Source organism: Eulemur rufifrons, chromosome 3 (genome assembly GCF_041146395.1).
Source record: "Eulemur rufifrons isolate Redbay chromosome 3, OSU_ERuf_1, whole genome shotgun sequence".
Taxonomy (NCBI): domain Eukaryota; kingdom Metazoa; phylum Chordata; class Mammalia; order Primates; family Lemuridae; genus Eulemur; species Eulemur rufifrons.
The window spans coordinates 17194493-17207333 of record NC_090985.1 but is presented as its reverse complement, the minus strand read 5'-3'; positions in this window follow the sequence as shown (position 1 = coordinate 17207333).

Here is a 12841-nt window from a genome sequence, read left to right as displayed (position 1 = left end):
GTATGTCCTCATAATGTATACATTATTTCTTGTACAATGATATGAAATAATATGGGAAATATTCATGATAAATTATTAAGTGAACAGTGCAAGTTAAAAACAATAGTTTCATATTTTTTTCCCCACCCCCCCTTTCCCGAGTCAGCACCTTCAAGTGTTACCACTCCCCAAACGGTGCGCAATGCACTCATTGTGTAGGCATACCTAAATACAAATCTGGAAACGACACCAATTGGACATCAGACTGAGGTGGGGGGTGGGGGAGGGGAACAAAAAACTTTTGTAGAAGATACAAAAGTCTAGAAAAAATCAGGGATTAATTACTGAAAACTTGGGAGGAAGGAAAACTTTCCTAAGCTATGACTTGAAATCCAGAAGCAATAAAGGAAAAGACTGATAAATCTGACAAAATATAAATAAAGTTTAAAAAACTTTTGCATGGCAAAAACAAAATCAACAAAAACATCATAAGTAAGAGGAAAAGGGCAAATAACAAAGTGTGGAAAAGAAATTCTGAAAAGAGAGAAGAAAAAGGCTAATGATCTCATAGAAAAATGGGCAAGAGCTATGAACAGATAGGTCAGAAAAAAAATGCAAATGGCCCTCACACACATGTGTATTAACTAGCCTTCACAATAAGACAAATGTAAATCATACACTGAGTATGATTCTTAGGAGATAAAAATCCAAAAGTTTGATTACAAACTTATTGCTGGTAGGAGTTAAAAAATGCCACAAGTCTATGAAAAGAAATTTGGAAATATCTAATAAAAATTATACAAGCATTTGATCCAGAAATCTGTCTTCTTGAAATCTATTCTAAATGCATATTTCCCAAATATTTTTAAAAGTGAACAGATCTATTCATATCAAAAGACAGGAAACAATTCAAATGTCCATAAACAGGGTTGTATCAAGTGTTCAAACTATAGTAATCCCATTCAGTGGAGAACTATGAAGGTGTTAAGAGGAATGAGGAATATCTCTATGTATTACTAGAGACAATATCCATAATATATTATTATGTGAAGAAAAACAATTGAAGAAGAAAATTTTAAAACTAAATAGATACATAGTTACCAACTGGAAAAGGAGGGGACATGACAGAATAGACAGACATGGGAACTGACATCTCTGAACTTACTTTGTCTTGCAGATTTGACTTTGGTGCGATGTAAATGTTTAACATAAATATAAAATGAAATACAAGGAACACTTATAAAGTAATTTATGAAAATAGAAAAGCAAATTGAAACAAATAAATCTGTCTATTGACTTGTCTTATCCATACAGAGGGGTATAATTGAGAAATGGTTTTAAAACACGGTAATTTGATTGAACATTTCTTGTGGGGTATATCCCAAGATCAAAGAAGTAACTGCAAGAAACCTTAACTGTTACTAATCATGTTGCCAGAAACAATTTTGGAATTGATATTCTGAAGCCAATATATGTGCTAGCATGAAATATATAAGTAATTATTATTGTTAGGAATCAAAATTTTAAGTATAAGACAAAATAGGTACAATGTAAAATCTTTGTAATCCTCAATTTGAATGTGAAGATTTCAGAATAAACTGACAATGTGTTTGATTTTTAAAAATGTATTTCCTTGTTCTGTTCACTCATAACAGCCTATAAACAATGACCGACCAAGGAGCAATTAACACCACTAATGCCTACCTTTTGGTCTCTAAATTCCATTTCCCACCAAAAGAAACCAGGCTCCTTGAGGAAATGGCTGAATCCTGGTCTTGTGCAGGAAATGTACAAGAAAAACCTGGAATATCATGTCAAACCTGGGAACAAGGATGGAATCATGCACTGCTAGGGTTGAGTCAGAAAGACTCAGGCGCCAACTTGAGATGGCTCCCACCAGTCAAAGGTGCTACAATTTAAGCACCAAGAACAAGAGTGATTACAATGGATTCAAGGATACCAAATACGTTTAATCCAAGAGACCATAATGGTAAGCAAACAAACAAAATGAGACAAAACCTCAAACTTACTTTTGTCTTTATTGGCTGACAGAATGCCAAGTCATTGTTCTGAAATTGGTAAACAAAGGGAAAAAAAATCAAACATTTACCCTGTCTTCCTCATATGAACTGCACCTCAGGGTAGCCAAGTTGTTGATGAGAGGAAACGTCTCTTTGTGTGGAAGTATTCCAGCTAAAATTTAAAGAAGGAATGATAGAAGATCACCATTTTGGAACCTCTAATGATCATCAATGCCTGACAACAATCATTCGATGAAAAACTGATGGGGAACTTTATAATGGATGGATCAGGCTAACAACGTTTGAAACCATGGCTGAATCTTACTAGAACAGACAGAGCGAGAGCCAGACATGTGTCTGTTAATGAAAGTACACAACACCACCCATGAAGTATTCTTGCAAAAAAAAAAAAAAAAAACCCAGCCTGTTTATAATCAAGTCACAGATCCATCATTTTATGAGAGTGAATCCTGAAGTAAACTATAAAGTTTGAATGGTCATAATGTATCAATGTAAGTTCACAAATTGTAACAAATGTATCCCCTGGCAAGGAATACTGGTACTGGGAGAGGTTATCTATGTTTGGTGGCAAAGAGTATATGGGAAATCTCTCTACTGTCCTCTCAATTTTGTGGTGAACCTAAAACTTCTTTTTAAAAAATTCTAAAAATTCAACAACAACAACAACAAAAAAACAGAATTCAACTATATGCTTTCTAAAAGAAATTTACTTCCAATATAACAATATAGGCAGGTTGAAAGCAAAAGGATTTTTAAAAAAAGATATGCAAATATTAAAAGAAAGCAGGAAATGGCTATATAAATATGAGATAAAGCAGACATCAGGGCAAAGAAAATTACCAGAGACAGAGAGAGACATTATAAAACACTGAAAGTTTCAATCCACCAAGAAGACAATAATTTTCGATGTGTATGCACCTAACAGCAAAGCCATAAGATATGTGAACCAAAAACTGATAAAACTGAACGGAGAAATAGACAAATCCACAATTATAGTTGGAGACTTCAATACTAATGTCTCTCAACAATTTATGAAAAAACTAGAAAGGTCAGCAAGTATAGAGAAGAACTCAACACCGTCAACCAACAAGATCTAAATGATATTCATAAGACAATTTGCTGAACAACAGAATATGTATTCTTTTCAAGTATCCACAAAACATATAACAATATAGAGCATATCCTGGGCCATAAAAAAAGTTAACAAATATAAAAAATTGACTCACACAGACTATATTCTCTAACCACAATGGAATCCAACCAGAAATCGAAAACAGAAAAATAACAAGAGACTCTCCAGACACTTGGAAACTAAAAAACACGTATCTAAATAACCCATGGGTCATAAACAAAGTCTGAAAAAAAAATTTAAAAATATTTTGAAATGAACAAAAATTAAAATACAACATACCCAAATTTTAGGCACACAGCTAACACAATGCTGAGAGAGAAATGAATAACACTAGATGCATACATTCGGAAAGAAGAAAGGTCTCAAATCGTTAATCCAGTTTCTTACCTCAAGAATCTAGAGAAAGGAGAGAAACATAAATCCATAGCAAGCAGAAAGAAGGAATAATAAAGATAAAAGCAGAAATTAATGAAATTGAAAACAAAATAAATATAGAGAAAAACCAACCAACAAAGAGCTGGTTCACTGAAAAGATCAACAAAATTGACAAATCTCTAGGGAGATTGAAGTGGGGGGTGCAAATTATCAATATCGGGAATGAAACTGGGACTATCACTATAGACCCTGCACACAATATGTGGATAATAAGGAAATACTAAGAAGAAGTCAATGTGTATCAATTTGAAAACTTACATAATATTGACCACTTCCTTAAAAAACTAGAAATTATCACAACTCACCCACTATGAAATACATCATTTGAATAGTCCTATAACTCTTAAGGAAATTTAACTAATAATTTAAAAGTCTCCCCGTCCCCCTAAAGAAAAGTCTCTGGGCACAGGTGGTTTCACTGGAGAATACTGCCAAACTCTTAAAGAAAAATTAATACCAATTATACACAATCTCTTCCCCAAAATAGAAAAGGTTAGAACACTTTCCAATGCATTTTATAAACCTAGTATTATCCTGATACCACACGCAGATAAATGCCATTTGGAGTTTATTCCCAGTATTTAAGACTGGTCCAATATTAGAAAACTAATCAATGTAATCTGCCATATTAACAGCCTAAAGAAGGAAAGCTAACATGTTCTTATCAATCAGTGCAGAAAAAGCATTTGACAAAATTCAAAACCCATTCACATTAAAAATTCTCAGAAAAAATAGAAATATCAGAGAAGTCACCCACCTTCATAAAGAGAATCTACAAAAAACCTACAGTAAACATTATACTCAATTGTGAAAGACTGAATGTTTTTCCCCTAAGATTAGGAGCAAGGCCGGGATGTCTGCTCTCACTACTCTTATTCAACATAGACTGGAAGTTCTAGCTAATGCACTAGGCAAGGAAAGGAATAAAACGAAAAAAGAAAACTCTCCCTATTTGCAAATGACATGATTGTCTACACAGAAGATCCCAAGAAATATGCCAAATATTCCTAGAATTCATAAGTGAGTTCACAAGGTTGAAGGATACAAGATAAACTTACAAAAATCAGGCTGGGCATGGTGGCTCACACCTGTGATCCCAGCACTTTGGAGTCCAAGGTGCAATCATCACCTGAGCCCAGGAACTCAAGACCAGCCTGGGCAACTTAGTAAGACCTTGCCTCTACAAAAAAATTTTTAAAAATAAAAAAATATTAGCTGGGCATTGTGGCGTGTGCCTGTAGTCCTAACTACTCAGGAGGCTGAAGAGGGAGGATTGCTTGAGCTTATAAATTCTAGGAATATTTGGCTTGAGCCCAGGAGTTTGAGGCTGCAGTGAGCTATGATTGCACCACTGCACTCTAGCCTGGGTGACAGAGCGAGACCCTGTCTCTTAAAAAAAATACAAAAATTAACCGTATTTCTATACAGCAGCAATGGACACATGGAGATTGAAATTTCAAATGTTAACAATTATTCAAAGGAAAGTAAAATATTTAGATGTAAACCTGAAAAATCATATAGGAACTGTATGCTGAAAACTTACAACACTGATGAAAGAAATTAAAGAAGATCAAAATAAATGGAGAGGCATATCATATCCATGGATTGGAAGTCTCAAGATAAAGATGCCAATTCTCCCTAAATTGCTATACAGGGTTAATGCAATGCCTGTTAAAATTCCAGAAAATGTCCACGTAAATTCTCAAATTTATATGGAAAAGCATAGGCACTGGAATAATTAAAACAAAGTTTCAAAAAAGATGAATGAAGTGGGAGAAATCAGTCTACTCAATTTCAAGATTTACTATTGTATGGTTATAGGTATCAAGACTGTGTGGCGTTGGCAGAGGGACAGACATTGATCCATAGAGCAGAACAGAGAACTCAGAAATAGACCCACACAGCTATGCCCAACTGATTTTTGACAAGGCAGAAGCAATTCAGTGGAGTAAAGATAACTTTTGCAACCACTGGTACTGGAGCAGTTGAGCATCCACAGGCCAGGAAGAAAGAACCTTGCCCAACCTTATGCAAAAATTATCTCAAAGCGGATCATGGACTCAAATGTGAAATGTGAAATTATAAAACGTTTAGGAGAAAAGGACATAGGATAAAGTATTTAGGGCTAGGACTAGGCAAAAAGTTTTTGGACTTGACCCCCAAAACATGATTCATAAGAGGAAAAACTGACAAATTGAACTTCATCAAAATTAAACACTTTTGCTCTGTGAAAGATCCCATTAGGAGGATGAAAGGGAGCTACAGAGTGGGAGAAAATATTTGCAAACCACGTATCTCATAAAGGGTAGTCTCTAGAGGATATTGTAGAAACTCTCATAACTAAACAGTAAAAAAGCAAGCAATCCTTAGAAATTGGGCCAAAGACATGAGCAGACATTTCATAAAGAGGATGCACTGATGATGGCAAATAGCACATGGAAAATAGCTGACATGATTAGCCATTAGGGAAATGCAAATTAAAAGTGCAATAAGCTATTGCTGCATCCCTACTGGAATGACTGAAATACAAATTAGTGACACCGTAGCTAGTGAGGTTTTGGAGAAATTCAATCACTCACAAGTTGCTGGTGGAATGTAACATGGTACGGTTACTCTGGAAAACCACTGGGAAGTTTCATATAAAATTAAACATGCAACTGGCAGTTGCCAGTGCCTGGCACCAAGCTCCCACTTCACAGAGGAGGTGGGTGAGAACCAGCCTGATTCCAGAACCTGCCCAGGGTCACAGCTGGTGAGAGATGGAACCAGGGCCTTTGCCTCCAAGCCCTTCATTCTCCCACCACCTTTTTTTTGCCTCTAGCTGTGACACTTTCCCCCTCTCCTCCAGTTGCTGCGGGAATGGACCCAGAGCTTGTGAAAGCTGTGGCTGATGGGTTTTATGATTTTTTCTAACAGAGGACCCTGCCTGGGAGGAGTGAAACTTTCCAGGGAAATGGCCAGAAAAGTTGAGCTCTTGCTTCTCAGTCAGAAGACAGCCCATCCTGGGGGAGGGACTCGGCACTGGCCAATCTGGAGAGGAGAGCTTCGTCTTGGGCTTCCACCACCCCTGAGTCATGGCACCTGTGCCCTGGGGCTTTCATGAGGACGCCAGGCTGCACTAAGTCAGGCAACAGGACGCATTCCCAGGAGACATGCTGGAAGGCCTGGGCACTGGGCCTTGCTCCTTGGTGCGGGGTAAGGAGGCCCCAGGTATAATCTGCCCTGCATGCCATCTACCCTTCCACCTCAGACTCTGCAGGGCTGAACCCGCCGGCGGGGGGCGGGGGGGGGGGGGGGGCAGCCAAATTCCAGTGAGGTCCAAAGCGCATGCATTTTGCAAAATGCTGGTTAAGGGTGTCTGAACCAGACAGAAGGTAGCTTACCCCATGGCCAATTGTGAGCAAAGAGTTTCACCTTCGTTGTACCTTCATTGTGCCTACCAGGCAACAAAGAGGAGCTCCTTCCAGACAAAGTGTCAGGTGGCTCCTGACTCCCACCTCCCCGCTCCGCCCAGAGGCTGACTCTCTGTGGGGCCAGGCACATGGGACAAACACCTTTTTATTCCCCTAGAACTTCTCATCAACAAATAGTTACCAGGGCCCACAGTGCGCCTGATGATGTGCTAACCATAGAACAGTGAACAGGGCGTGAAAGTGATTGCAGATGCCCTCCCGGGGCCCTGGCAGCCCCAGGGAGGTGGGGCGGGGGGTGGGGGGCTCTGAAGCCAGGCTGCCTCTCTCCCGTTCAAGGCACAGTGCCCCTCCAGGCTTCACCCCTGTGCAGGGGCCAGCTTCCCACTGTGCTTAGTGCCACAAAGCTGTCCAGCCCTTTGCTTTCTCATTCCTGTCTCAGAGACCACGCCCAGGCCCAAGGTTGTCGCCCTCCTCCCCGACTGCCCTGCTCCTGCAGCCCACAGCAACTTGCCCTGCTTGGAGAGTGAGAGGGCTGGCCTTGGCCCCCGCCCACTCGTGTTGTCCCTTAAGCCAGGCCTCAGCTGTGATGTCCAGAGGCAACACTTGACATCTTGGCTCTCAGCAATCTTGGGTACCTTTCCTGAAGTGACGGAGGCCAAGAAATAGTGTAAATAAGGGACAGTTTGGAGGAGAAGATGCTGAAGGAAAAGCAAAGCACAAAACACAACACTGGTCAATGCCACTACGTATTACATTGTCACATGAGAAGTTTCAAAAGATCAAGGGTGTGACTGAACCACATTGCAGTGGATCAAGGCCTAGTGCACATTAGCCAGCCAAGGGAGGACCTTGAGGATAGAATGTGCCTTTAAACCGAAAGGACCAGCACTCCGGACCTGCCCAGCCACTCTGGCCGCTCTGGCCCACGTGGTGGTCCTCTCTAAGCCTCCGTCACCCTTTCCCGGCAAGCGGATCTGTGCCCACCTCAGCGTTTCTGCTTTAGGAGTGAGTATCCAGCCAGGCCTCCAGGCTGTGCAGACAGCCAAGGCCTTCCACCTGGGTTGCCCAGGTGTTGTGATATGACTGCCCCATGTGCTACTCAGGTGTTGTCACCAGTACACATATCAGCAAGATGGTGCTGATCCTGGAGCAACACACTGCACCTAGAACCCAGGTGCAGGATCTGGGCGTTGCAACATGAGATGCTGGAATTTCAAGGGCATGGCTGAGGTCCCTTGCCTTAGGACCTGCCAGGGTCTGGTAAGACCCCCCTGGATCAGCAGGCACCGTCCCTGCACACCCAAGGTCTCTCTGGAGGCCCACTCCCCAAATATCACCCACATAGGGCCTGGAATGGTTAATTTTATGTGTCAGTTAGGCCGGGCCATGGCACCCAGATATTTGGTTGATCATTATTCTAGGTGTTTCTGTGAAGGTATTCTTCAGATGAGATTGTCATTTAAATCAATAGACTTTGAGTAAAACAGATTACCCTCCATGATATGGGTGACCCTCATCCAATCAGTTGAAAGCTTAAGAGAAAAAAGACTGACCTCCAAGCAAGAGGGAATTCTGCGAGCAGAATTTCAGATTCAGGCTGAAATATCTACTCTCTCTGTGTCCCCAAACTGCTGGCCCACCCTGCCAATTTTGAGCTTGCCAACTCTCACAATTGAGTGAGCCAATTCCTTAAAATAATCTACCTACCTATCTATGTATCTATGATACATCCATTCATCATCTATCTATCTATCTGCACATATCTTATTAGTTCTGTTTTTCCGGAGAACCCTGACTAATGCCACGCCCTCTGGTAGTACTTGCTAGAATGTGTCCTTTGAATGTGGTACAGTGACTGTTCTCTCATCAGCTCTGTGTGCCAAGCGCATGTTTTCTCCCAGCCTCAAACCCTCCAACTCGGCAGGGCCACCGGAGGCACAGGCACAGGAGTGCTGGTCAGAATCTCAATAGTCACATGTCTTCTTCATGCATAAGAACATGTGTTCTTGCTCCCTGTAGACAATCCTTTATGTTACTGGTATCAGAGTGAGAAAATGTCTAGAAGAAATCTGTTGTGGATTCCCTGCACCCTTATTGATGGTGCTCACGTGGGGAAAAGCTAATCTTCTGGGCAAAGAACGACAGTGGTGTGAGCACCCTGTCCCCCGACTGCAGTTTGCTCGTTGATGTGCTTGTGATCAGAAGGTTCCCTCTATTTCTTCACCTGGACGTGAATCAATATGAAACCTTAATCTCCAGGCCCAGGAACATTTTACATTTGACCACTGTGAGCTCCCAAACTGCTGGGAAGCAGGGCATCCTGGAAGTCAACTGAAACAAGGCTAAAAATTAACCTAGAATTGAGGAGTTATCAATTAAAGTGGTTTTGTAAAATGGGTCTAATGATTGATTTCTGCACAGCTGATCTGACAGGTCTCCAAGTTCATTCAGCTCAGGCAAAAAGATGTCCTGATACCACGCTGGCTAGTATGTGTATGGTGGGGATATGGAGGCGGCCTAAAATTGTCATATATTGTGTGTTTTCTTCCCTAGAGGTAAATCGTCACACAATAGTCAGTAAAGTTCAAAGATCCAAAAAGTCCAAGACATGCTTAGAGCTATTAATTGTTTTGCCGTTATTGCTCTGCAGTAGGAACAGAGAAGTTGGTAAGGAAAAGTCTGGAAGAGGAAGTGCCAGCCTCCACCGCCTAGCCCGGGACCCTGCCCTCTGATGCCACACACGCTGTTGAAAGTTGTAAACTGCTCCGCAACCCTACGCCGGGGGAGAGAGATGCTTTTACTTTGACTTGTATTCAGATTATCTCATGTCCTCTAAGCCTGAAAGCTGAGCTGCCTGTCACTTTATCAGGTCTCTTGTCACTGCAGAGGCCTCTGAGTTCCCCACTTGGCAGAGCATGCCTGGCTTCTTGGTAAGCCCAACCCAAGGTTCCCCACAGTGGTTCACTCCACCATTTAATTATATGTGGTTTGAGAAGTCTGCGATAATCCTCTTAAAATGGGTGGCCTTTTTGTTCTCCTCTCATGGCAGAGGCTCCTGAAACAGACCAACCAGTGTTCCTTTGTTCTGTAAGCAGCAAGGGACTAGGGTAACACAAAGGCTCCAACCAGGCTCCCAGCTCCGAGGGAACACGTGGCAATAGTCAGGAGTTAGTGGGCACAAATGTTGTCGGGAGAAAACAGGTCCCCACCCATGCATGTGTGCAAACACAGGGCTCTCAACATGGAAAGCTCTGAGTCCAATCCGGCTTATGAACATATTTTAGTTAGTCCCTAATAGAGTTTTGATTTATTTTAACTTAGTTGCAAATTTTAAGTTAGATCATTTTAAATTAAAATCTGCACTTCTGGCTTCTCTTGAAAAATTGGGAGATTTTGCAGCTCTAGGCTGTATTGCCCAAGGCAACTGGAGGCTGGAGCTGAAGAACCAGCGCCCCCTTCAGGCAGGGCAGTGGTCCCGACCAGCAGCGTCAGCATCACCTGGGCACTTGTTACAAATGCAAAATCTAAAAAAAATCAAACTTATAGAAGTAGAGAGTAGAATGGTGGCTCCCAGAGGATGGGCTTGGGGGGCAGGGGATGGGGAGATGTGAACAAAGGGTACAAAGCTTCAGCTAGACAGGAAGAATAAGTTCTCAAGATCTATTGTACAATATGGTGAGCATAGTCAATAAATAATGCATATTTCAAAATTGCTAAAAGAATAGATTTTAAAACTTTTTTTGTAGATATGAGGTCTTGCTCTGTTGCCCAGGCTAGTCTCAAACTCCTGCCTTCAAGCGATCCTCCTGCCTCAGCCTCCCAAAGTGCTGGGATTACAGGCATGAGCCACTGCACCTGGCCAAGAACAGATTTTAAATGTTCTTGCTACCAAAAAAATGATAGGTATGTGAGGTGATGGATATGTTAATTAGCTTGCTATAATCATTCCACAATGTGTATGTATATCAAAATATCATATTGTACCCCATAAGTATATGCAATTGCTATAAAAAATAATTTAATAATATCAGTTAAAAATAAAAATTTAAATTTAAAAAATGCACATTTTCAGACCCAGACCTACTGCATTGGAAAATGTGGAGGAGGGACCCAGCAATTTGTGTTCTGACTCTTCAGGGGATTCTGATGCTAGAGTTTGAGGACCATGGATGAGGAGCTTGGGTGCTCCATTTTCCACAGTCCCCACCACACCCTGTTCTCAGCCTGCATTTACACACCTGTTCTCAGCCTGCATTTACATCAAGTGCTGCTGCTCCTGGCCTCTGTGTTTGTGGCCTCTGGCTTTACACTGCTTTCACATTGCACATTTTGGGTATTCCCTGGCAGACTGTCAGCCCACTCAGCTGGGACGGTTGGCAGCAAGGCATCTTGTTGTCTGTATACTGGGAGGGGAGGGCGAGAGGCTGTAAGAGGCTCTGGTGGGCCTCCAGGCCAGGCTAGAAAGCTGAGAGTCACACAGCAAGCACCTAAGGCTCAAAGCATGAAGACGCAAGAGGCACTGAAGAAAGGCGAGGTAACAAGAGAGGACTCTGAACCTGCCTAGACGTGGCTCAGCACAGCTGTAAATGGCTATGTGCATGTTGGTATGTTTCTGACGTTTGCCCCAGTTTGTGCATTTTTCTGTGTGCTCCCCCCACCTCTGCTTCAGAAGACACTTCCCAGCCACCACCCTGGGCAGGGATGGGGTCCTTAGCTCCTCCAAGTCCAGGGGAGTGCTGGGCACACACTCAGAGTCACCGCAAAGGGATGGTGGAGCTGACTTGGCTGGGCTCTCTGCAAGATGGCGCAGAGGACAAGTGGGCAGAACCAGGAGAGATGTGGGGACAGCTGTGCTGTCACCTCTCAGCTGGCCACACTCACGGCTGCCTCTGGGAATCTGGCAAAGTGTCCGCCCAGTGGCTTGAAGGAGGGAGCAGAGCAGGCCTGGGACTCTCTCTGCTTAGAGGTGAGCTGCCAAGGTCAAGGGCATGTGGGATTTGCCTTGGCGCCCCAGTGTGGCCAGTGTGGCTAGGCACAGAGCAGCCATGGCCTAAGTATTTGCTGGAATGCAGCAATGAAACCCTGCTGCCCTGAAGGTGGGAGGGGCCTCCTTGCATCTGGTCACTCACTCATTCCTTTATCCATTCATTCACTCTGTGTGACACTGTGTGTGTCAGGCCCTGCTCTAGGCATGGTTGGTGGCAGGGCTTCAGCAACTGGCTCAACTTCATGGAGGAGGCAAAGCAGGTCCGTCAACACCTGCACGACACAGGTGCAGGAAGGGCTACAGGGTGCCAGGAGCTCTCATGTCATCTCAGTCCAGAAGCCCCTCCTTCTGCAGCCAAGCTGGTTCCTTCAGCAACTCTCCGATCCCTCCAAGTATGACCCGGGCCTCCTCTACTTTAGGAGTGAAACAGGAAGACAGAGAGAGGAACTCTTCTATGCCCATGTGGTGCTAGGATGCTTAGACCCTCACTGCCCTGGGGGGTGCATTCATTTGTGTTAGAAATGTAATAAGAAGGATAATTACAATGTATATTATTACAATACTAGCAGCAACAGCAAAATAGTAATATCTGCTTTTATTTATCAAGTTCTCACCAAGACCTAGGTCTTTGGGCCTGGTATATTTTCTGCTTTTTGTCATTTACTCATCATAATAATCATAAGGAGTAGATGTTTTAGCTTTATTTTACATATGAAGAAACTCAGTATTAAGGAGTTTGGGTATCAGGCATCTTTTTAAATCCAGTGAGGTACATTAGAAGAGCTGACCTTATACAAAAGACAGCAAAGGAAAGCAAATGGAATTATCAAGTGTGAACCTAAGTCTGAATCTC